Genomic DNA, 27,610 nt, shown 5'->3' on the forward strand with positions numbered 1-27,610 from the left:
AACTTGCCTGCCAGAATTTCTTTACTTTTTAGAAAGTTACTTTTGCTTGAGATCTGCATCATTTGTCCAGTTTGTTCAACTTGGTTATTTCAGACTAATTAGATACAGGGTGGGTGTGTGGGAGTGTATTTTGGGTTATTGTTTGCTTTCTACATTGCACTCATTATTTCACATCAACTAAAATGATGAAAAAGCTGGTGCAAAAATATTGAAAAATCTGGAATTTACTAGGATCTGGAATTAAAATGGAAGTTTATATGATCTATAGGGAAAAAACTATTCAAGGCTTTTTCCTTCAAATCCCTGAATAAATTCATACAAAAAGGCATCCTCTAATGGGCAAGAACTTTAACATTTTTAACAGGGACTTTAAAAGGTTTCTGATTGACAGTGGCATTACGAAGTTCTCTGCTGGCACTAACTATATTGCTGAAAACTGATCTCACCTATGACAACATCAGTCCCTGAGGAATACTCAAAGGTTGTAAACATAGGATTTTCTTAGCAACAAGAAGCTTCATCTTTATGGAAAAAAATTGTAGTAACTCTTTTACTTTAAAAAACCCAAACAACTGACAATGTGCAAATCAGTACTACACAGAAGCAGAAGCCAGCCTTGGGCCTACTATATTCTTAATCAGTGCCTAGCAAAATAAAAAGAGTCATCTTCCTACTAACCCCAATGCTGAAGTTAAACAGACAGAAAAGGTAAGGGATAGGGCTGGTGTAAGAGGTGCAATGACACATCTACATTATCAGGTCATCTGGTAGGACCTCCAAGGTCACACCAGACCAGTAGCAGAACTATGCATGTAGTCCAACTCCCAGTCAACAGCCTGATCCATTTATCATGCATTCTCAATGATTTATTAGAAGCAATTAAATAAGTACTACCGGTTGGACAACGAAAGTAACTTTTAAAACAAATTCTGAAGACATTTATTTACAGTCTTCCCTGTAAAGGTACATTAGAGGGATATGAAGCATTCAAAGTCCTGCAGTATATTCTTGTAGACCATTTTTACTGTTTGCCTGTCTTCAATGGTGCATCCTTTTCAAATCTCCTTTTCTGACAGTGTCTTTAGCTTCCTCCCCTCGCTTCTTTCTAAACCATATGCACGCAGCTCCCCCATCACACCTCAAACTGAACCTTCCCCAATTCCTAGTAAGCATTTATAACTAGATTTTATGTTCTCCCTATTTCACATTCTTCCCAGTTTTCCTGAAGCCACTTGTCCATTCCTTGCGGACGGTGCCCCTGCCTAGGAAGTTGGAGACAGTGTCAGAGTTTTAGTGACAGAATTTATGCAGCCTTCCAAAGCACCAAAGGAGACATCCATCACTGACACTGGAACAAGGTAACCATGTTGAGTAAAATAACAAACATCTCATACAACTTGAAGGGGAAATCTGGAGCAGTCTTCTGAGGTCCTCTATAGGTTAAAATAGTTTCGACATGCATCCAAACCCTGAATCTAGCATCATCCTGCCTATGATACTACTGTTATCAGTATCTCATCTTTCTAAGCTAATTTTTGATTTAACATGAAAATAGTAATTTCCCCTTCTATTTATTTTGAATAAACTATGAGGATAAACATGACTCTGAAAACATGTCCAGACCATAGGTTGGATTGTCTACAGTGAAACTGCAAAACAGTCATTACTTCAAGCACATTTCCTCTAACTCCAACCACCTGCACTTTTACTTCAGATCATCTATTATCAGGTACAAGGCCCATTATTCTTAACCACTAATTTTCTGCAAGCAAGCACAGAATTTGAATGGACTAGATCCTGCTTCTAAGGCAGATAAAACAAGTGAAAGAACACATTAAAAGTGAGTCCTAGAAGCGTTTGAGGATTTGAATATGCAAGTGCAAAGGAGAATTAAAACAAACCAAGAAAAAGGAAGCTTTACTTACAGTCATCTATGGTAAATAGGAAGCAAGTGCTATTTAACTGCTCAACCATGGATCATTCCCATTGACACTTCTGTGACCAGGAATTAAGATACCTTATATCATAATTACTGTGCTTTGGCATGTTCATCATTATTTATAATGGATAGTTTTCCTCAGAATGAGTGGCCCGTGAAATTGTACATTCAAACTGTATAGTTTAGCTCTGGAGCTACTGGAGTTTAAGAATTTCTTGGTCATTTTCATTCCTGTTAGTATCTTCCCCTTCTATGCACACAAATCTTTTGCATGCACACAATACTAACGTGACAGTCCATCAATACAGCTTCTTCCCAACATACCACCTGTTTTTCCCTCCCTAAATTAAAAAAAATTTACAAAAGTCTGTCTTTTAGTAGTTAGTATTTTTTAGTATTCTATTTCACAAGTTTATCTCCTTTTCTAAAAAAAAGAGGTAATTTGGTAGCATATAATTAGCATATTTGCCCATTACTGTATTTTACATTTTCGTGTTACTTGCATACCCTAAGCAAACACTGTACCACAATTGTTAAATTTACTGTCTATTGTGTTTATTTTAAAGTAAAAGCGAGCTGTTCACAGAACATACTCAGATTTCAAATGTCCGACCACTAATGATTTTGCACATTGGCCATACCTGTTCCTCAGCTGTGTTTTGTCTTATGTGAGCTTACTGACAATTCTGTAACTTTGTTTCTGTGAGGACACACATTTCCTTGGAGCTAAGCCCAAACTTGCAGTGAAAACTTGGCTGTTATCAGAGTTGTAACAAGCTAATATTCTCTAGTTCAGATTTTGTAGTATGTCTTGTGCATACTAGGCTAAAAGAAAAAGTGAAAAGCAGTAAAGACATGGGTTTGCCTCTACAATTAGCAAAAACACTAGCCTTTCCTTATCAGGAACTCAGCCATTTACAAACACAACATAACCCAGCAACTTAAGATCCCCAGGAGTAGTAGCTTCATATGGTTTGCCCATGCTTGATTGGCATAGCTCTTAACAGAAGGGACAAACCTTAACCAAAGCGCAGCGAAAATGAAGCCTCACTTGGCTTTAATAGTTATGTAGCCCAAGACAAGGAAATCTCAAGTCTTTCTATGACACAACCAAAACTAACCCTCAAGAAGATAAGGACATTTGAATAAGAAACAACTGGAGAGTTTAAGAACCAAGGAGGAAAAAGAACAACAGGCTTTAGATTGTTAGCAATTGTTAACCAAACAAAGAGCAGACTGCAGAAACTCTTGAATTAAAATTTGAATCTTGAATTAAAAAGTTAAGATGAGATGAGTATGAAAAATTGGCTGCCCTTAGGTCACACACGCAAATCAAAAAAGATAAGGAACATGAACACTGTATAGGTGAGAAAAGTCTCCAAGCTTAAACTGTTGACGGACAGGTTTACTCAGAACCAGACAATCCATATACACAACCAGCTACATAATTTATAATTTAATTTACAAAAATGCCTCAATGCTGTTATCACCACACTGTATTATCAATGTGACAGGAAAGGAAGTAGCAGTTACAAAGCCTACTTAAAATGTCTAAGGTCTTCTTTTAACTACAGCCAATGTTTATATTTTCATCATCAAATAAGTCACTTGGCACATTTTTTTCCAAAAAGGTATCAGTAAAAATCTAGAGGAATCAGTTTAAATTGTTTATGCAACATTGGTGGCATCATTTATCCTTAAATATTTCTTAAAGAACTGTCAAGAAACTTAAGACAGAATGATCTAGCAACTGAACTTTTGCAGACAAAGTTAAGTTAACTTACATCAAAAAATTACCAGTTTGATACATCATTTCTCTTCTTCCAACTCTTCTCAGTAAGTGAAAATCATAGAGGCTTTTCTGCTAAAAACTAAGTTTTTACTAGCCGAATGCTAGCCAATTTACTAGCCAAATGCTCCCTCCCTCCCCCTTATTTCAAAATCACCCTGTTTACTGGCACACACATAGATATGACTGCTATCAAATGTTGCAATACCGCAATGAAAATGCGCAGCTCATAATTCTGACATGAGCATTCAGGTAAGCGCCCTAATTTTCAGGGCTTCTACGCAGACCAGTGAGACTTCCTGGTGCACAAACCCCCTAACACTATATTAATTTTAGTACCATGGAGCTGCTGTTCTAGGAGCAACCAAGTCTGAAAACTTTTAAGATAACCTTGGCTATAGAGAGACAGTTGTTCAAAGTTGTTATCAGACTGGTTTCCAGAGCAAATTCACATGAGTGCCCTTCTCTTAAGTGTTGTCTTTTCACCTCCTTCCTCACCTTTTGTCCCCTTATCCTTTCTGCATAAAAACTCACTGACCAGCACTTACAGTCATTCGTTTACATGGAGATTAAAAAAACACCACACACCACCAACAACAAAAAACACACTACAAGGGGTGTGTGTGTTTTCTTCATTCTTCCAGATTCATTATTCTGGAAAAATTACAGTTGCTTCATAGCTCTGGGGAGGAAGGCAGGCCTTTTAATAGCAATATTACATTTAAAAAATGCTTTGTGGAAGTAATTCTCCGCTCTGGCCTTGCACATACTCATTTAACAAAAAGGTGCATTTTAAAATCCATTATTCAGAGAAAAAACAAGTCTATGTACCTGAGAAAGAGAACTCTTAGTCTCCTTTTGGTGTCAAAGACAGTGTAAGCCAGCTAAGGTATCCTGAGAGTACATTAACAGGATGTAATGTAATTTGTCCTTGATGATGCATCTACAACTTCTTCCAATACCCCAGTGCTAAGGGCTTCCAGACTACTATGTTAAAATTACGCAAAACTGCATATGCTACACAATTGCATTGGAGAAATGGGGCACCATAGAAGTCAACTCCTTGAATTACATTCATGTATTACATCTGCTTTTTCTGCAGATCAAGGATGTATCTCTCAAAACGCCTGTACCTCTCCAAACTCAAGACAAGCAGGCGCTTAGCACAGTGCCACCAGTGAAAGACCTTTCACAAGAACCTCTGATAGAGTACAGCAGTTACCTCAATCTCTGATGCATTTTTTTAAAAGTGTCTTTAGCACACAATGAGAACAACAATTGCAGCAACAGATAACGTGTCTCCTACTTACAGCTTTAAAGGACATCACAGGTGTGCCGAGTTTATTCAAACCTATGGAGTCAGCAGTTCTGAAATAATGCTACAACTATCAGACACAAAATGACCACACCACTAGACATTGCAACTGAAAAAAGAGATATTAAACAAAACTAAAAAGGATGGGCCTTCATGGTAGTTGCAAGTTCAACAGTGACGGAGTACAGGTTTGTTTTTTTTTTTTTTAAAAAGTGAGCAATCACAAACTTGTCAATACAAAGATGTTAACAGCTGAGTCGGTGACAGTTTAACAGTAAAACCCAGGCCTCTCTGACACCATTCACTTAATTATTTTCTTTATTGTAAATCTTTAGACTTTAAAACAGCTTGAACTTGGGGGAGCTCCTGTTTTCTGTCATTTGGCAACTCATAACCTGCAGGACTGTTTCATTTAGAACAAAATGTTAGAAAAGTGATCAACAGTAAATCACTGCACTATGCACTTAAAAGTCTCATAAAGTGAAGAGTTGGAAAGCGGAGACAATTCGTGTGAAAACAGAAGGGAGGAGATGATTTGCTGCTTATGGCACAGGACTAAGTTAATACATCTGGATTCCATTCCATACGTTAAATGGGAATACCACCATGTGCTTCACAGAAGTGAAAGGAGATTTTATTCATCAACATTTGTAAAACATTTTGAGGTCCCAAGATAAAATATTTTAGCAAAACAGAAAATATTATTAGAGTGTTACTTTGCAAAATATTTTATGGAGCAAAACAACAGTTTAATAAAAATACAGCGCCCTACTCCCTTGAAGTCTCTATGAAAACTGGCTAGTATTTTCATACGTCCCTGCTAAAAAGTCAGGTTACCAAAACCACAGGAGTAGATGCAGAAATATCAGCATCTCTATTTTCTGAGCAGAGAACACACAAACATCAAGTCATGCACTAACTCAATCTCTTAATTCAACAATTGACCTTAAATATTTAGATTTGAAAATGTTACTCTTAAAGTGCTTATAAATTCAAGACTGACGCTCTGTCCTGGTTTCAGCTGGGATAGAGTTAGGGTTTTTTGTCTTAGTAGCTAGAATAGCGCTGTGTTTTGAATTTAGTATGGGATTTGGTATGAGAAGAATGCTGATAACATACTGATGTTCATAGTTGTTGCTAAGACATCAAAGACTTTTTGGTTTCCCATGTTTTGCCAGTGTGCAGGTGCATAACAAGCTAGGAGGAAGCATGGCTGGAACGAAGGACCCACAACTCATAGTTTAGGCTTAGAATTGAGGGCCAAACTAGCCAATGGAATATTCCATATCATGCAATGTCATGCGCAGTATATAGATGAGGGTTGACTAGGAAGCTTTCTCTCTTTGGGGCTCCTCCTCTTCCAACATTGCAGTTTCGGGATCGTTAGCTGGGCCAGGAGTTGGTCAGCAAGTGGTGAGCAACTGCACTATGCATCACTCATTTGTATATATTATACACAATATGTACATACATGTATGTATTATATTATTATCATCATTATTACTTTAAATTTTATTTTAATTATTAAATTGTTCTTATCTCAACCCACGAGTCTCCTTCCCTTTTGCCCTCTGATTCTGTTCCCCATCCCCAAGGGGAGGGGAGGGCAAGCGAGCAGCTGCATGTTGTTTAGTGGCCAGCCAGGTTAAACCACGACATACTCCCAAAGAAATAATGTTTTGCAAAAGCAAAACACGTACTTCAGATAGGTGTCCCACTAACATACCTCAGAAAAAAACTAAAATGCCCAAAGGAAGTCAACTTTGCTTCAGCAAATCAACAAGTTTTCCTCTTAACGTAAGCTGAGAAACTTCGCTGTGGTGCAAACGCTAACCACAAAGAAATTAGTCTGAAACTTACCCAAAATATTGTAACAACTCAACCGTCAAATAGCAAAACACATTCATTTACCTATCACATCTGGTTTAAAATTAAAGGCCTACAAGTCAATCCCTCTCTATTTCAACCTTTCCACTTTGGGAGTAGAGTCCTATCCTGATACTCTTCTTCCAAAGTCCCACACAGATAAACATTAAAGATCGACAGTGCGGTAATACTATTAAAACACCGAACTGCCTCAAACACCACATCTCAGTCTGACTGATCTTAGCTGTCATTAATTGCACACACTACTACCAGAGAAGGGAAGGATCCTTCCTAACACCCCAGTAAAGTCATCTGGAGCTTCAGTACAAACACTGAGCCTGGCTTGGATGCTGGTTGGGCAGCAGGGTCGGCTGACGAGAGGTGGTGAACGATAGCCTTTGCATCACTTTTTTTTATCTCCTCCCTTCACTTATTAAACTGTCTTCATCTCAACCCATAAGTTTTTCCTCAGTTTTGCTCTTCCAGTTGTCTCCCCCATCCCACTGAGGGGAAGGAAACAAGCAGCCAGTGGGTGCTTAGCTGCTGCGCTGGGTCAACTCACCACAGAATGGTATGACGAAAAGGCACAAAAGACATTATTGGTACATCATTGTCTGAGAATACCACATTCTGCCTTCAACTGACCTTACAAGACTAAAACAAGTCATCTTGCCAATTTTGGAAACACTGAATAGTTACTCACACACAAAGACGGACTACTGCCCTCATTGCATTGCTTCCAAGCTTGACCCATTGCTGGTTCGGCTAAACGGAAATATCAACAGATTATACACCAGGTCCTTTAGAACCTGAAGCTCACGGAACAGAAGTCCATGTGAAAAGAGAACTTTTAGTTTGCAGTGCATACTCACATCCAAATAAATGTATTAGTTTTAAGCAGAGCTTAACCTCCTTACGTTTTCTATGCAAATTTTTTACAACACTTTTTGTGCTTTCCCAGAAAATTACCACAGCAGAATGTAAATTGTGAACAATAGAGATGTCAAAAGGGACACTGCTAATAGGGTTATTTCAATTGTAAATTTTTCCTGATACAGGAGTTTAAAAGCTATTTTTTTAACTGTTCCAGGTAAGAAAAATCCTGTTTCACACCTGAGGTTTTTAGTAAAACAATGAAGACCTGTTATTTTTGCCTGCAAATCATCCTGTTACAAAGGTATTCTTTTAAACACTGTAGCTGTAGCCAGTTGGTTTTGGGAAATGGCATGGACACTATTCTAGTTTGCACATCAATATGTGACTCGCTTGATCTGCTTTCTGAAGGCAGACTTACCAGTAAGATGAGAGGAAATTAAATCTAGTTGTCTATTCAGAATCTACAGTACTACTTCAAGGGAAAAAAAAAATCCTTCAACTTGTTAAGTGGACACATCTGCCTCCACAATCACCAGAAAAAAATGTGAAATATTAGTTTCATTGTAATCAATTATCATTCAAGTTTGGCATGATATTCTGTGTTTAAGCTATTATAAAGACGCAGTCAGGTTTTATGCAAAGGAAGTCTAAAACCAATCAGGCTTATAAACGCTGCTCAAAGCTAGAGATATAGGAGAATCCAAGAAGGAATTCAAATGATTTACTGACAGTTGTTTTGAACAGGTATGGGTATATACTCATGTGGAAGAAAACAGCAGAGAAATAAATAGAAGAGGAAGTTCCAGAGAGAGTCTGAAACTGCTAGAGAAAGAATTTTGTGCTTAAGGACTGACTGACAGTAGCTCTGAAACATTAGCAAAGAAACTATTTGACTGTCTGATTCTGCCGGCACCAAGACAAGGAAAAACTTGGTACACCACTCATAAATAAGCAGGTGAACATAAAATATGTGTGTATCAATCTGCAATAATACATGTTTTTGTCTAAAAAGAAAATAAAATTGTTTTGTCCGCAAATTTAAATTTAAACTAGATTTGCACACTTATTTTAACTCCCTGTTTTACAAGGATTTAATCTACTCTCAAAGCCAAGCAGTACTACCTGTCTGCAAGCTAGAAATTGCTTCTCAAATTAATAGAAATATGAGCTTTATAGATCATTACTCTAGTAAGAATACAAATATTTTTATAAACAACACTTAAATGCATCAGTATTTGAAATGGATGTTGACGACTTGTCAAAACACACAGGAGTAAGACTTAGGGAACAGGATGTCAAGAGTAATACCCCTGGAAAAGTACTAAAATTACTGTGTTAAAAAAGTTAACGGATCTTGAGATACAGCCTGTTGGGCAAAATACCATCCCTGAACTTCTGCAGAGATTTCAACGGAACTACGAACACCCACCAAAAAATACAAACCCAAAAATCATACCATCAAAATTTTTATTTCCTACATAATTTCTACAGTCTTGCTAATGCTAAATCTTTCATTATTCTGGATACTGTTTGCAAAACATCACACTCCACAAGTGCTCTTGCCCATGAATCAGACAGCTTTGAAATAAGCCTATTATAACACCTTGCTCTGTGTATCAGAATTACTTTTACATTGAGATTTTTTCTGAAGACCACAAAACCTAATGACAAATGAATTCAAGATGCTGTTTCTATCCAGACCGAAGTAGGTAAACCTAATTAACAAACTCAAATCCTCACCTCCATCTTAACAGGTACACTGAGTCCATCCATCACTCCTTTCCCTCCTTTTGCAGACTAAAGCCCCTTCCTTCTTTTTCTAGTACATATTATGACTCTCCTTCTGCATCAAGACTTTCTGCACCGCTAACTTTCCAACATTCCCAGGTCACCATTAGTATTTTGCTAATAATCTCCTTTCCCTTTGTGATTTATTTCTATCTATTAAGAGTCACTCCAAGATTTCTTCAATTTTAGAAATGACTGGTCCAAGCCATCTTCGTCTCCTGACTTCATGTGGTTTTCTTCTGGAACGCTTGGGGTTATAGATAGCAGGCAGCATGCCAAGGGAGAAGACATGGTTGCAATTCAGGAAGAGGAACCACAGCACAATGTAATAGACCACGACCTGGTGTTCTAAGACAGTGCCCCCAACAAGCTTTCAGATCCATTAAGATGGGCTGGCATCTAAGATGCAACATATACACAGATTAACCAGTTTCTGGAAACCAAGTCTTTTCCTTCTGAGTCCTATATAGTCCAAATAGCAGTCACTATTTTTTTGTTACATAAATGGCCAAATATCATATTTATTTAAGACACCAAAACATTTCATTTCCTGAGTACCAGGTAGTATTTTAAAGATCTCTCTTAAAGACCTCTCATACCGTTTTTTTCACCTCTTTATTAAAAATACATCTACAAATATCAAACAAGCTACATTTAATTAACGTTAAGGCTGTGAAACAAACTGACAATTCTCCAGGAAATCTAGAGTCCTAAAGAACCTTCACCTCAAATCACTATTTTTAGGAGAACTCGATTTTTCTTTCCAGTCACAGGAATTAAGGGATGCCAGTGATTCCTTTCCAACTTGTTTTTTTGTTAAAAAAGAAAAACCCCAGCGATAACACACATAAGAGCATTAAAGTACACAACTCTAAAAAGTCCACAAAAAATAAAAAGTGGCCAAAAAGACAGAGGGAAATATTATAGCAAACTGCACTGTACCATTCAGAAGAGTAAGACCAGAGCTCAGCTATATGGTGGTTTTAAGTGAGCCAGTTACAGACATTTCAATACATACTGAATTCTGACTCTGCCCATGCGGTGCCATTCATCACATCAGGTACTCTCAGACAAATTCACTGTTGATTAAAAATATCTTCTAGGGACTATTTTGAACAATAAGAAGCTCATCACTAAGTCATTGACAAACAGGCAATTTGTTCATGGGAGTGCCAGGATTTGGTTTTGAACTGAGGTATCCAAATGATGTGCAAATGCCTTGTCTGTCTTTATGACGAGAGAGAGGACATGGGTTTCTGCTCAGCTACCACCCTCTATACACAGCTAGGCAGAAAAGAGATTTCACTCACGACTGGATAGATGGCACCACAACTCAAAGAACTCCAGTGACTGAGACGCGTATCATTTTCTCCTCCAAGTTATTGCGTCACACACACCCATGTGAGAAGCTCTAAGGCAGTCACCACTTCATTTGGAATTAGACATAAAAGGTTTCAAAAGAATAAATTGAAAGCATTTTGTGGAGGCCCTAGAAATTGCATAATGTCACCTTGGGAGGATGCAAGGAGTTCCAGACAGCCGTGTTACAGATGTTCAGGATATTGCCAGCGTTTGAACTTTGTGTGCGGGCAGGAGAGGGAGGGTCAAGGGGGAAGCACCTTAAAAGGAACGGATACATGCAAGGTAGTAAAACATGGCTATGTCTTAATTCACACTCATGCCATCACAGACTGGTTCAGAAAGCCTTCAGTGAGAGATTACCACAAATTCCTCTCCACCTGAGTACCTGTGACAAGTCATGTTAATTATTCAGCCATTTTCAAGAAAGAACAGAACGTGCCTTCAGCAAGGACATGGGAAATGCCAAGTGAATGAAGTTTTGATTAAGATGGAACTTGTTTCTCAGAAATTCCATTTCTGTATTTGAGACATCTGGAGGTTATCATTAAGGATATATTCTCAAGGTGTAAAATACCTAAGGGAGGTCTGCTATCAGAGCTGGCATCTTTCCCACCCCTCTTACCTGAGGTGACAATAGTGAAGAAGAGCAGACTCACTGATGACTGCAGAAGGCAACACACAGTGACACCGACTCAAGAAGCTAACCATGAGTTACAAGGCAATAAGACCCCAGGCAAATATCTCATCTTACGCCAGTATAAATATATTTTAATTGAATTAATTCCTTAAAGCCATAAAGATCAGAGAGGCAAGACAAAGACATTGCGGAGGACCTCCTTAAATGGGAGCCTTTCTCCTAAAATGTCTCCTGTTTTTTCCTGTGAACAGCACTTTATTCCATGATTTTTTTGGCGCTAAACATCTGAGAGAATGAGCTCACCACCTTCTTTTGGGAAATGAGGAGATGCATTAAGCAGGGTTCTTTACACATTTCATGGGTTAAGGACTTGCAGACATCTTCCTCGGATGTTAAGTTATCCAACGCAAGAGGGGATCCAAGAGTCTCATCATTTCCTGAAAAAGCCTTAGCACTTGTGAGGTAATACTTGAATCCCAGTGAACTTGAAACACTATTTTAGGACAAAGAATATCTTTCAGGCAGGCTGCTAGCACGAAACAGAATAAGCAAGCTGTATTAGACTGAAACAACATATGCCTATATAACCTTTGCAGGCAGATAAGGCTGTGCCCTTAACAGATGCAAGGCTTGTTCTATCCTCAACCCAAGCTGATCACAACATGGCACTAAATCCAAGCTAAAAAATGGTCCTAAGTTATCTGAAAGATAAATGCATCAAAAATGTTTCCTAGCTGCCTGAAAAACCCGAAGCACTGGAAGCATCAAATTTTACCTATTTACAGCTCTATCATGCTGTATTTTTGCCAAACAATCAAACCATTTTTCCCAAGAACATCCAACAAATATATTTAATACATTTAACCTTTTTTTATTATTTAAGTTTAAATAAATGAAGCCAGTAGACTGTTTAACTTTGGACTCAGATGAAAATAACCATACCTTGCTTGAGATAATGGTTGGGTAAAGGAACATCTACAATAAGGAGGTTTTTATTAACCTGTTCATTAAGGTTACTCATTATTTTTCCCTCATTAGAACCTCACTGGTCTCTAAAAAGTGAAATTCTTTCAGAGCTGCTTCTATATCCTCTAAACAAAACACATCACTACCTGACAGGTATCCTTTCTTTTTAGTAACTTTTAGATTAGGAATCTTCTATCTCAAATTGACATTGTAAATACCAAGTATTTTCCTGAAACTGAAGGTAGATGTCAAGTTCTGCATCTTTTTGGCAATCTTTCTGATTATATTTAAATATAACATAGCAGCCAAGATCAAAATAATTCTTAAAAAAATCTCCCATTTTCTGAGATATCTGATATTATAAGAAGATTTGACAATCAGGGCTATTGTAACTCCAAAATCTAATGGATTTATCAACATTTCTACTAACCGCAAAGTCTGAAAAGTTTGGATGCTTTTTGATGATGTTTTGTGTTACTGATTTGGCATTGCACTTAGATTAGTACATCCACTGGCAGAGCATCACCAGAATTTTCAAACCAACATTAATCTCAAGTAAATTTCCAGCACACTAAAGCATAACAAATAGCACCATATCTTCAAAATATGATCAGATGATGCTGAGCTGGTCTGACAAAGATGTATGGGTCATTTAAGAATTGATACATATTTTAAACTCCTGTCTCATTATTTCCTTTTTTTTTTTGCCTCTTAGTTTCCATTTCAATAGAAAGTGAATGATTTTTTTGTATGTATAGTCTTGTGGTTTTGATTCAAAAAACAAATATGGATTGTGAATTAGTATAAAATATTTGCATTGACTCATTAGTTGTCTTCCAAGTTTAAAAGGAAACCAAACATGAAAAAAAAGTCATTACTTTAAATTGCATCTTATAAATAATTGTCTGCTGCCATGTTCTGGAATCTTATCCTCTTTTTGCAATGGATCCAAACTCTAAATCATATTTATATAACCAATGCCTCACCAATGAGGTGAGGTGCACCTGCCTAAACTATTCCACAACTCATCCAGACTAAAGACCGACAACCATGACCTTTATATCTTGACTGCACTCCCTTAAGAAGGGGTGACCAGGTGACCAAAATGCATCTACCTCAGAAAAACAGCTCCTGATGGAGAAAGCGACAGAATATATTTTGAATTTTTATTTAATATGATGATAGCGTAGTTTTTGGAAAGTGACACCTGAGGCATGTATGGGCCACCAAAGCCAGACATTTGTCCATTCAATAGTTCAGGTTTTAAGCATACCAAATAATCCAGATAAGAAGCACAAGGCATCGTCTATTTTTCCTTCCTTGGAGCCTTTGCTCTTCAGTAAAGATTTTGACAGTTGTTCTTTTTCTTAGAAGTTAACAGATGATCTAGGAAAATATCATGAAATTTGTGATTTTTATCTATGTCTTCTAGCAGAATCGCTAAACAACTGAAAGGAGACTTGTATTCACCAATAAAGTAACCACTTTTATAGTAGAAAATATTCAAAAGCACTGTTACTCATTACCTAAGGAAAGTGAATGGAGACTACATCAAATCCCAGTAAGCTTAAAGTAGTTAACAGAGCAGAAATCATAACCTGGCCATACATATATATATGTTTATGTGTGTGCACACGTGCATATATATATGTTTTCCAGAAAAAAATGCTTAGTATTATAGGCAGTTCAAGAATATAAAATTAAATAACTTTTAAAAGTTAGTCAAATTTGTGAGCTATGACAACCCTAAATTGGAATGTATTTCCCTGTGTTAATTTCTAAGACGACAGTTAATTAAAACAATTTTTCATTTACACATACTAAGATGTTGGACCACGCAAAGATACGAGGCGTGCTAAACTCTTCATCTATCTAAAATATAGACATAAATTCCATATCCTTCTACTTTTGCCAAACTGGCTACAAATGTGACTCTGCAGCACTGCAGGGATCACACCACATGAACTGCTCATTATTTAATACCTGTATTGCTCTGGGACCCTCTGACACTTTCTGCTGTCTAAACTACAGGCTTAGAGCCAGTCTGCAGACTTGCTGGAGGGAACATTTCTGGAATAAATCATTTCATATGGCATTACTCCTCACTGAGACAATAAAATACAGTTCCCAGATTTCCTCTGGGGACTAAGTTCATCCCTATTTGTGATCATGGAGAAAGTGTACATCTGTAAGAGTTTAATATTACATACACTTCATTTACCTGAAGGCTTTTTAACAAAGGTGGTTTTAAATGCTTCTTCTACTGGTCTGCAGCATTTTCCTTTTACCAGGTCACTATCATCTACTTACCTATATATCTGGTTGAGTAACTACAAAAAGATGCAGTTCTAGGTTGTATGAGATTTTATAGCAATGAAAAGGACAATAGTAACTTCTGAACCATTAACTTTATGTACTTAGGGCTGCTATAGCCAAAACCCAAATGTATTTAAGTTCCTGCACCAGCTGAGACAATTAGAAACATATTTTATTATTTTTATTACCAAAGAAGCTGGAAACCTGCTTTGTTACAGATACCTCGTTATAGGTACTTCTTTAATAATTCAATTTAGGATTGAGGGCCTAAAAATTTAATAGTTTAATTCAACATGCCTGTGATCTACCAAAACAACAAAACGCAGCAAGTTCTCTAGAAAACAGAAAATTAAGGTAGGCAACTTCTCTGCCAAAACAGTGTTAAGAAATATCTCCTTCTTGACAGACATGAGGCTGGTAACTATGGAAAAAATAAGCACCCAACAATTATGTTTATATCAGAACAGGCTGAATCACACTGCAGCAGCAGGTGAAAATACAGCTCTTTTTTTTAGTATAATACTTGCAAAAAGTGTTCTTCTCCCATACACAGCATTAATCTGGTTATTAATTGTTTCTTACAAGAAGTTTCTTTAAAGTTTAGGAGTTATGCTTTAGAACTACAGACACACTTCTGATATGTCTCATGACTGCTTGCCAATGGCATCACCCCATTTCAACTCCATCCACACTACACACATTCCCCCTTCACCAACAGGCTTATGCCAGTCTTACAGACAAAGGATAAGTGTCCAAAAAGATACTGTTTGTGGTGCTTGCTTTATTAAGTGTTTGCTCAACATTTCATGGAATGGAATAGAGCTTAAAAGAAAACAAAAAAAAACCCAAAAAAACACCCCACAAAACAAAAACAAGCACCAGCATTACACTTCAAAACATGCACAAGTGAGCAACATTCCTTCGAACCATGAGTAATAAACATGCTTATTTTTAGACTTATATGGAAATACAGACTATTAAGAGGGTTAGTTGCTAAGATATTAATAGAAAACTCTAAATCCTGTCTTGATCATGTTTCTTTGAATCACACTTCTATTTACATACCCTGTATTTAGCATGCAGATGCCAGAACAGCAATGCAACTAATGCTTAACAGCAATAGAACTAATGTCAGTTTCCATGGCACTACATCATCTGCATTATGTATTCTGAAATAGGTAAGACCACCTGTTCGTTCAAATGGGCCACAAATAGTATAATTCAGAAACTCAAAGAAAGTTATCTTGCATCTATCAGAAAGCCAACCGTATCCTGGGCTGCATCCAAAGATGCGTGGCCAGCAGGTCAAGGGAGGTGATTTTGCCCCTCTACTCTGCTCTCATGAGACCCCACCTGGAATACTGCATTCAGCTCTGGAGTCCCCAACACAAGAAGGACATGGAGCTGCTGGAGCGAGTCCAGAGGACGGCCACGAAGATGATCCGAGGGCTGGAGCACCTCTGCTATGAAGACAGGCTGAGAGAGTTGGGACTGTTCAGCCTGGAGAAGAGAAGGCTCCAGGCTGATCTTATAGCAGCTTTCCAGTACTTAAAGGGGGCCTACAGGAAAGCTGGAGAGGGACTTTTTACAAGGGCACATAGTGATAAGACAAGGGGCAATGGCTTTAAACTGAGAGTAGATTTCTATTAGATATAAGGAGAAATTTTTCACTCAGAGGGTGGTGAGGCACTGGAACAGGCTGCCCAGAAAACCTGTGGCTGCCCCATCCCTGGAAGTGTTCAAGGCCACGCTGGATGAGGCTTTGAGCAATCTGGTGTAGTGGAGGGTGTCCCTGCCCATGGCAGGGGGTTTTCGAGGTCTTTAGATGATCTTTGAGGTCTCTTCCAACCCTAACCATTCTATGATTCTATTTCTAGGTATAAGACAGATCTAAGTCCCAAAACCGCAATCTCAGATGACTGAGAAGCCCGAAAAGAGAGTGAAATAGAACTCAGTCCAAGATGGTTCCCCAAAAGAGAGAGAGAACGATCCCAACTTCCCAGTCAACCCTCATCTACATACTGGGCTTGATGTTGCATGATATGGAATATTCCATAGACCAATTTGGCCCTCAATCCTAAAGCTACGTTCAAATCACAAGTCGAGTTGTGGGCCCTTTGTCCTGGCTATGCTCCTCTCCCCAGCCTATTGTGCCCCTGCACACTGACAAAATATAGGAAGCTGAAAGGTCCTTGATGTCTCAACATCAGCTCTAAACATCAGTTCGCTATCAACATTCTCATCATAACAAATCCTAAACTGAATCCAAAACATAGAACTATTCTAGCTGCTAAAAAGAAAAGCTAACTGTCCCAGTCAAAACCAGAACAAGTGGTAAAGAAATAGTTCTTGGAGGGTGGGGCTGAGGGTGTAGAAACCACAGTAAAAGCTACAACATAATGGTGGGAGTTGGAGAACAGAAAGACAGACTAGAAGATTTCTGACAGTGCAGAGTGAAAGAACATCAGCCTCTCAGGTATATCTAGCACCATCAAAACCTTTGTTACCTGACCTTTAATTTTTCTTTCTGTCAAAACAAATCCAAGAAAAAAAGCTAGATGCAAACAAATGATGCTGAAAGCCTCAAGACGAAAGTGAAAAACTTTTATATAAGAATAAAACTTGAAAAAAAACAAAATTTAACAATGGTGAGTGAAAGCAAGCCAGTCAGGGTGACCTTGTACCTGCAGCAAACAAGTATAAATCTTGTAGTAGCTCCTAACTTCATAGTACTGAATAACAAAGAACAAAGACATAATAGTTACATAAAACTGAAGGAGCAATTTGGAATAATAGAAAAAATCTGTACAGGAGTCATTATTCTTTGAAATTTCCATTAAAAGATACTGACTTGGTGTAAGACACTGACTTAGAAGCCCCTTTACCATTGCTAAATTCAAGAGGCCAGATTCTGCCCTCTACACCTTTCAGCAGGCATGTATTTTGCTCTTTTATTGTCATTTCTATACAGAAGTAATTTATACAAAAGCACTGCTAAGTTGATGAGCTGCTATTAACATTTGAAAATTAAGTACTTTCTCAAATTATATTATCATTTCCAACTATGTTAATGTCATTATTCTGAGAAATAAAACTACTGGCATCTTGTGTACAATTTCAGACTCTTTTATAGGAATACATATGTTCAACTTAGTAGATAGTCAAGTAATGACTCAGATAATAATGCACAATGAAGAAATAAAGACAGCATCTTGACAGCAAATAACGTTATCAGAGGTGGAAAGACTTTTCTCATTTGATGTGAACTTAGAAGACAGTATACTAGTAAGAAACAGAAGTCAGTCTTTACTGCCAGATAGGCCTGATGCTACCTGTTCATGTTATTCTGGCACTATTTGATAATAAAATTGTCTTCCACTTCTGTTCATGCCTTTACAGACTGCAAAGAGACTACAAACTGGAGAATTGATGCTGGTCAACTTATTTATAACTAGGATCCCTGCTGCTGCTAGTCTCATCTATCTAAATATGTTTATGGATGCATTTACTGCTCATCATTGATTTTCAACCTGTTAATTTAATCCAAGGCATTCACCAACTTATTTTAGTCCTCATGTCTATGTGTATTGAGCATAGATAAATCTAAATCAGAGGCAGTTCCTGTTAAACCATCTCTACAAAACTCATGAAATACAAGTAAAACCGCATACAAAATTAAATGTATGAAATGCAACGATAACAGTCTGCCGAAGTAGGAACTATAAGCCAAATTCACAATTTGTAAAGACAGTTCAGATTCTGTGACAAGAACTGCAGTAATTGGTTTGCATATTTACAGTGTTTTGCATGAAGAGTCATGAGAAAAACCTTAGCACCACAGTGAGACAGTGTATTGTACAGATCTGTTTATCCCCAGCTGGAGGAGACTAAGGTGCAGTTCCTATTAACACCAATATACCTGTTTCACAAACAGACAGCACGTCAAGCCAATGGTATCTCCAAACAAAAAAATCAGACAGACTTCAGAATCAAGGAAACACCTTTCTTTCAATACAGGTACTTACAACTATTGGTACACAGCATATCACATCCTACATGACACGGTGTGCACACAAAAAACGCCTAAGGGGTAACAGTGCTGCACAGCACCACAATCATTTTGCTGCTTCGAGCCCTAAACAAGCCCAGCAGGTTCTGAGCAGCTGGTAAGTTTTTCATTGTAGCAGAAGTGTGTGCATACGGGCATGCAAAGCTTGCTTTAAAAGTCATTCATTAAGAGTAAATTCTAGCAAACTAAGCATGTGGTAAACTACTCACACCATCCTCCTGGTCCTCCCATACTACTTCTCGGTTGCCTGGGCTGCTTTAAGATTTCCACATACATAATCTAAAAAGAATTCTTGTTTCTAATTCTTCACCAGGCACCTTATTCTAATTTGAAATTTCAGTAGTCCGGCTGAGTCCATGACATGCCAGAACTCTCAATCTCTTTCATAAACTATACGCAGTGCATGCAGTAACAGAAGGATGAAACAAAACAGCCACTCATCATAACCACGCTTCAGTGGAGTTTGAAACAAGGAATGGTATCCAAACTGACAAAACTCAGTACAAGCCAGGTTGTAACACAGAACTGTCTAACAGAAGGATTCTCTACCATACTGTTGTTCTAGCTGACAGGCTGACTTTCTTTTTTTCTAAAAACAAATAGAAACTTTTTGAAAAAAGATTCACAGGCAAAATTACAACACTTTTACACATGCATCGGAAGTAACATTTGGAGCTTACTCACAATACTGTCAGGACTTTAAAGTGCTGAGGGGTCAACAAGACATTTATTATCTTTATAATCTCAAAACTGATGTGTTAACTTGTAACCAGACTACATACACTAGATTTATAAGTTTAAAAATTAGTCTTCCTTTCCTTCAGCATTCATAAAATATACCAATGGCAGTTGAATATACGCTTGTTGCAATAAATAAAAGCCTCAAACGGATTATGATCAATTAAGTATTTCAATGTAAAGCACAATCACTACAACCTAAACCTAAGATTCAAGATCAAGTTATCAGGTGATGCTATTTTAGCAAAGGAAGAGAAATAATTTTCAACAATTAAATGATCTGGTACCACCTGCAGCAAAACCTTAACATTCTTGCTTTTATACTTTGCTGATAAAAGGTGCAAATTGTATCCAGAGTTGAAAAGAAATTACGTTGCCCTGTAACTCCAGGGCAGGTCACAATACTTAAGCTCTCCCATTCAAAACTCCATTCAACAGTAATTTTATTTCTGAACATCCTACCTTTGTCTAAACTACAGGCCACACATTTGTCTTGTACAAATTTTTTTCCATTCCTACGATCTTCAAATTATTTTGTAATTTAAAAAAGAAACAACAACCACCTATGTGGGTTATCTCTCAAACAGAACAATATTTTTTGAGAGATTAAACACTGATGTATTCAAACACATTTTAAATATTAAAGAGACTTTATTTTCTTGCATGATGAGCACTTACAAACTTTTTTAACTTACATGGTCACAAGAAAGTTATTTTAAAAGAAATCTCGCTGGACAGCCCACTACTTCATGCAGCGTAATTCTCTATGAAATCCATCCTGCTCTTTGAAATTCTCAAACTCGCAACACTCATTAGTCAAACATAGCAAAGCACCACTTAAACATTCAGGAAACCAGTGCTGTTTACTCTGAGTTTCACCTTCAAATGAATACAGAATCCATGTTCCATTTATTCTGGTTATTTTTGTTATGAAACATTTTCAGAGTTTAGCCCACTGGGTATGTTGAAATGATAAATCATCTTTGGCTATACAAAAACAACCTCACTCAGATTCAAATGCCCACAGGGAAAATAGCATCTTCTTAAAGCAGCACAACTTTTTGTACATTCCTTCAGCTTTTAATCCTTGGCCGATTCTGCTTTAGTATCTGTAAATTCCACATCTTTGACAAGTGAATACACACACTCCCTCTGTTTCCCACCCCTTTACCTATTCTTCCCAAACCTTCCAGCCAGCCACTCTTTATGGCTGGAATATGAAAGGCTCAGGGCACTTGACAAAATACTAAGAGATCTGCTTTGTAGTGGAAAAAGTGGCAGGGGAAGGGGGAAAATACAGTGCCTTTTTGTTATTGTTCTTAAATCTCCCTTCAGTGTTTGCATTTCAAAACAAGAGTATATGATACTTCAAAATGAAAATAGCATTTCCATTGTCTTTCATTCCTTCTCCATTTACTAGCTGATATCTAACTAGATTTACAAACAAAATGTTTTAATTCCATTAAGCACTACAGAGAATGACTTGCATCTCTGCCTCAGGTTTCAAATACTTAGACTCTCTGGAACCATAGGTTCCTTCTGCAGCAGGATGCAGATGAAAGCAGGTAGAGTTTACCATCCGAAGATCTTTCAGATGAGACTTCAAAAAAACCTCAGGTTTCCTCAACTGACTGGACAACATCTCATGGCATTTCTATTGAAACCAAAAGATGTGGCCAAATTGTCGGTCATATTTTTATGCACGTTATTTGACTGTTGTCTCATCTTAGAGAAAAGATTGCACTATTGCAACTGTACAACATGTGTATAAGCTGACTCATATTTGTAGCTAAGACCAAATAGGTGGAGAAAATTTGCCAATTAACTTCAAGTTAATAATATTCATAACCTAGTGAAGACAAGCACCTACTCATCCTTCACGAGCAAAAAAGTTCCTCCTTCAATGACACTTACCAAGGTATCCATGCTAGGCTTGACAAAGCCAGCATGACAAATGTGTGATTTATTTGACACAGCCGTATTTCTACTGGTATAGCACAATGGAAATCTATTCAAAGACACTATGCACTTATTAAAGGGAAAACACAGGACTCCCTTTTCATGAATACTAGACATCACAAACAACAGTTTAATAGAAAAATCTGATGTAGCCTAGCATTTTTGGAAAAATACAACAGGGTATGATAACTAAAAATGCCAGTATTCCTGGTAATTTTCACCTATTTCATTGCCGCTTTTCAAAATCTCAGGAAAGGTCAGTTTTACCACTGGAAACTCAGTCCTAACTACAACATGAAAAAAACGTAACTCCCAACACCAATCTTAGTCAAAGACAAGGAGCATGAAAAGGTTATACTTAAACTATTTAAGGTGCATACTCATATTTTTAAAATGCTGGATACATGGTTCTCCCTGCCTGCTTCTCAGGCACATCTTCATTAGGTTTTGTTTGCTTGCTTAAGGGCTGTAAAAACTTGAAGTTTCATCATCTGAAGGAGAAAAATATACTTGTTGTATTTCAACTCAACATCCTGCTATACCATGAAATCACATAAGACTAGAACTGATTAGGCTTTTCATTGTAATTATCAAAGCTGAGATGCATAACATCAGTGAGTAAACACCAGCTATGAAAGTTAAGATTCCACTGCATTTGAGAAGAACTCCTATACAACCTCCTCCTATTTTGTTAATTCAAAATGCAATAGATAACCAAATTTCTTTAAATAAACTCACAAAACTAGTTTTAACTTTGTAATGCTGCTATTAAAGTAAATAGCGACTAGCTAAAATTCACAAATAAGGCAAAGCACTAGACAAGGTCTCCTTCCATCCGCCTTCTAGCAAGTCTGCTGGCAACAGTGCAGCTGCATTGTTGATTCTCAGGGACTGTAACAAAACAGGAAACACAAAGGAAGGAACATTTAAAAGCTAGCAGGAATATATACATTGCAGCAGGAAGAAAAAGAAAAAATGCAGCTGTATCATTGACGAGGCAAATTATCATGGAACACTATCACAGTCTTCTCCACTTGAAAAAAAAAAACCAAAAACTGACTGCTTGCCAAAAGAAATCACAACTACAGAATGTATCCATAAGCATTTTTGTGCACTGAACTGTAGCAGAAGCTCCAAACATTTTCTGCTTATTTATAAAGTATAAAAGGGCACATGTCCACTCAGAGATAACAAAAGTTTAATAGTAACATAGCTCAGATTAATTCTAAAATACCCAACTCCTAGAAGCAAAGTTCAAATGTTGGTAATGTCAATATAAAGTTTTATTTTTCCAAAGCAGATAGACCAGGTTCCTATGCCATTTACCATATTTGCCCAGCAGCTTTTTGGCAGGAAAATGTTTTGGATAAGACTTCAAAAACTGAAGTCTTATTTGTTTTATGTTGATATGAATGTTTCATTACTTTTCTTCAAGAAGTCATAGTTGATCTGGTGCCTCTGACTTAAATTGCCGTTCTCCTTCTAAAGCTGGTAGTTTTTCTATCAAAGAGGACCTGCACAACAATCATAGACTATACTGATTAAAACCTGCTAGAAAAACAAAGAATGTTCATCACTACTGTGATCACAGTAGACTTTAGCATGCTTCAGCATCCAAGTTGCAGATACAGTGTATGTGAAAATACTCTTGTGCTGTATCACAAAAGCAACATGGTAAACTGAGACATAGAATATATTAACATAGGAAAGAGGAATTCAGATGTCAAGGTAAAAACAAAAAAGAAATTTTTCAAATAACAGCCAAAATTAGCTGCTTCATCCAACAAGGCAGGGAAGTGTAGGAAGCCTATTCCAATTGGCAACAGTGACAAAGACAGCTCTTCCAGTAAATGAGAAGTTACATGGAAGGAGTGAGACAGATTCACAGCCAAGGAGACAATCTACAAAGATGCTCAAGGCAGATTTCTAAAAGTTACAACAGTTCTCAACTACATGCTAAAGTGAAAGGAAAGTTGGTGAAGATGTTTGAGGATAAAGAAAGTAGATTGGGAGGGGAGAGAGGAGAATGGATGAAAAGAGAGGATGGGAGAGATGGAAAGAATCCCAGTACAAAATAGGAAGCAGGAGCGACAGCCAAAACCTTCCCAACAAAATACAAAACAGAAAGTATAAACAATATTCTACATCTCCTCTACAGGCTGAGAAGGAGAGAAGTTAGGCAATATACTGTGGCAGGTTGTTGATTCAAATCTGAAAATTTAAATTGAGAGACTAGATCAAAGACTAATTAAACCAAAAATCAAGTACAGGCTGTGCAATTCCTCTCCTTAATTACTTTAACTGTAAACCCCAGGGCTTCACTAAGTACTTCACTTTCAAATTTCCAGATTAGCTCACTTCTTCCACAGCTGAGCTGTTCCAAAGGCAGCAGCAAAGAAACGGTTGCCTGGAATTAAAATGAAATGCCTGTGAGTTCCAGTATAGTCTTTGTAAGTGGATGTGGGATTTCTCCAACTGGCAAAGCAAAAAGGTACCTCCTGCTGGGGAGTCTCAATCAAAGAGGAAAAAGCTGGCTTTTTGGAAGGAAAACACATTCACAAAACTGACTGGCTGCTAAAAGGATTTAATTACTCTCTGACCTGAATGGAGCATCTTGAATTAGAGACAGATGCAGCTACAACATCAGAGGACTTGTCCTAATCATGAGATGAAGAGACCATGTTGGTAGGCAGCTATAATCATTTACACCCTCAAAGTTCCCTACACTTTTCTCTTAGTTTTCACATTTCTGACCAGTACACATCCATGCAACCAAGTCAGAGAGAGCTGTACTGAGAGATGAAACTCACTGGCAAATACTCAAAGCAAAACAAACCAAGAGGTAAGCTCCCTACAAAGTCACACTAGTCAAACTCAGTGCCAGGTAACTCCTGGTTAACATGCAGCATTTTTTTCCATATGTAGTAACAATCACATAAATGTTAGTAAAGCATAAATAACTATCTCTACCTATTTCACAAACATTGCTTGAACAAAATGAAAGACACAGTTATAATTCTGTCCTCTAGTAATTAAACATCCTTTTTTAGCCTTCAAACACTTTTAAGAACTCTAAAACCTGGAACTGGCAGTCCTAAAATAACATAGGAAGAAGAATATAAACGAAATCAGTTCTGTGTTCAAGTCTGATAGCATCCTCATTAAAATAAGTATAAGCACATCATTAGAAAAGCCAGAGAATGAATCATGAACTAAGTCTGACTACAGCTTCTTAACTCAGCAACAAACACTAGTGCTGAATCGTAGTGACAGGATATTATTGAGGAAGTCTGTATTGCCACTTCAGCTTTCAGGACTGTCAATCCCCTACCTAATGGAGAACGTTGAGAATAAAGAAAGGACCAAACAGTACTGTCCAAGGGTACAGCACTGAGTACAGCATAAGGTAACCAGTTTCAAATTACCTAAATCATATGTTTACATTTCGATAAGTGAAACTACCAGCATACTCTTAGCCTTAGCTGTCAGACTTAGCCACAGCAAGGAACAGAGCATTCCAACTGTTCTGATAATAAGACGATACTGTTAGAAATCCATTTTGTTAGCAGATTTTTATCCTTCACCTGCTATCAGAGGTTGCATCACAAATGGTCTGATGGAGTAAGCAAGACTAGAAAAAAAATGAAGAAACTATATTAGAGAATATGCTGTAAACAACAGATAAAACCAAACACTGGCAACATGTTTAAAAGTAATCTAGCACAATGAATTTATGATTCAGGCTCATCGTGTCCTGCCCGTTTGTCTTTCTAAAAATTCAATAAATTCAAGGACTTGGAGAGGGCCTGCTTGTACTGAAAAAGAATTTGTGCGTGTTTTACTTTCTTCTAGGACTATTTCACTGAAAGCAAAAGCTTTGAAGCTGCTCTTTCAATAAAATGTGCCTATTGCTACAAACAGCTAACTCAGTAACTGAGTTTGGCTTTCTTTCCTACACCATAAAATTAATGACTCAAGTGCCATCTACTGTGTCTGCACTCAAGTGCAGTATTTCTACAGACAACAAATGGAAGATGGTGCCAAAAACATCATACAGAAATAACTCATCGATTTTATGCCAAATTTGATACCATACCTTCAAGTATTGTCCCTCCATGCAGATTAGCACACATGCTATGCTCAGAAGACTAGACAGTCACCTTTGAAGTATGCAATCCAAGTTAATAAAATGATCTAAAGCAGATCTTCAGATTTTGTTTTCGTTTTTTTAAAATTTAATTGAAAAACAAAACCACCACTAATCACAACAAAGAAATGGCCTGGTTTTCCTCTCATCTTGATTATGGTCTTATCATAACATCCTGTTTTCTTTCACAAGATCAAGGAAATCAGATATGGAAAAAACCTTAACCAAAAAAAACAGCATTTGCCAAGAGCCACCACATATAACTGTCATGGACATAACGCTGCATTTTGCTACACAGGGGTTTGGAATGGAAAACACATGGTATCTCAAAAATCCCTGGATTATCAAATCTTGTCTTTTAAGTGCATTGCTTTATTAGGGGAGATTTCCAACACTTTTCTTGAAGTAAATCTTCTTATACAAGAACACCCCAAGTAGAATATTACAGGAAAAATACAGCTTGGAGTTACTCACACAAGACACGGCTTTAACTATCTCATACAATATCTGCTATTTCATGACATACAGAGCTTTGATTCAAAATTGCTTCACTGCAGCAGTCAAAATACTGAAGACAAGTGTCCTTGCAATGCAGCATTAAAGTTCGCTGGTGGATTCCTTGCAGCTTTCCATTACATCCTTTTCCATCACATTCTATTACAGAGAGCTTATGGAAACTCACCTCTTTTTTCCCCCCCAAGCCCCTCAGCACTCAGAGAAAGATAAGATTTGGGGCTAGAATTACCACCACACGCCTTATTAACTGCAGACCATGGGAGCAGTTTTGCTGGGATGTTAGGGGTAGGGGGCAGTTTGCAAGGAGTAGCAAATCAGCTTCTAACACTTGCTTATTCTGCTGCTAATGCAGACATGTGGGAAGCAAATGAAACAAGGCCAGGGCCACAGAGCTATAACCTGCCTCTGCAAACACAGCTCCCTTCATTTGTAATAGACGGAAGAAACAAACAGAAAAAGCCTCTCCTCTAATGTGAATGTTGCTCTTTCCAAAACAGTTCCCTCTCCAGCTCCACTGGCACATAAAGAGGAATGATACATAATCCTTTAAAAAACAAAATAGCCACTCTATTACTACCACCACAATGAACCACAAACACTGAAAGAGTTTAGGTGTCCAATAGAATCAAAGGCCAGAGTGGATGAGAGACTGTATTCAAGTGCCACCCATATTTCAGCATTCCTTTGAAAATGGATTTTTTTAGGTCGAACTTATACATGGTTATCAAGTAACAGGGAGAATTCATCCAGACTAATAAAATATAAAAGGTTGTCTCCTACATATTGGCTCCAAAATAAACACCACAATCAGCATGTGTGATTAAATTAAACTTTGCTTCCAAACTAAACACTGTGTCAGGCACACAATGCAGGGTTTAAAATACCACAAATATTCTGAAAGGGTCACAAGGTACACAAAGGCAAACATAGGACCAATTTACAGCAGGAAATTTGGCAGAGATACAAGGCAGGGGGAGAGGCTTGAGGATTGTTATTCTGGAGGAAAACTAGCACAATATGGTGCACACCTGGTTCTCCTTCAGCACTGATTGCCACTGCATCTGAAAGCACACACAGCTAGGAGGAGGTTCCTGCACAGATCTCAAAACCAAAATTATTCTGATGTACTCCGTCTGTTTGTAAAACCACCATGTTATGAATACTCAAGTGTTCAGTCTGAGCTGACTACACCCCTTTCCCCTATCAGCTGTGTTTTGGATTCCATACTCATTGCCAGAGGGTTCACAGCTGGGAATTACATATAGGCTATGTGTAAAACTCTTTCTTTGTAAGACTTCTCTTCTCAGGTCTAATTCTGCAATAGAGG

The 27,610-nt window shown here is 37.6% G+C and overlaps 1 protein-coding gene across 1 annotated transcript in view; it reads right to left on the reverse strand.

The window, feature by feature from the left end:
* The window catches only part of RAD51B (RAD51 paralog B), a 423,330-nt gene that overhangs the window by 351,866 nt on the left and 43,854 nt on the right, over window positions 1-27,610 (reverse strand). The gene's annotated exons all lie outside the window — the stretch shown is intronic.

The sequence above is a fragment of the Tauraco erythrolophus genome, chromosome 6 (genome assembly GCF_009769465.1).
Source record: "Tauraco erythrolophus isolate bTauEry1 chromosome 6, bTauEry1.pri, whole genome shotgun sequence".
In the NCBI taxonomy this organism is placed as follows: domain Eukaryota; kingdom Metazoa; phylum Chordata; class Aves; order Musophagiformes; family Musophagidae; genus Tauraco; species Tauraco erythrolophus.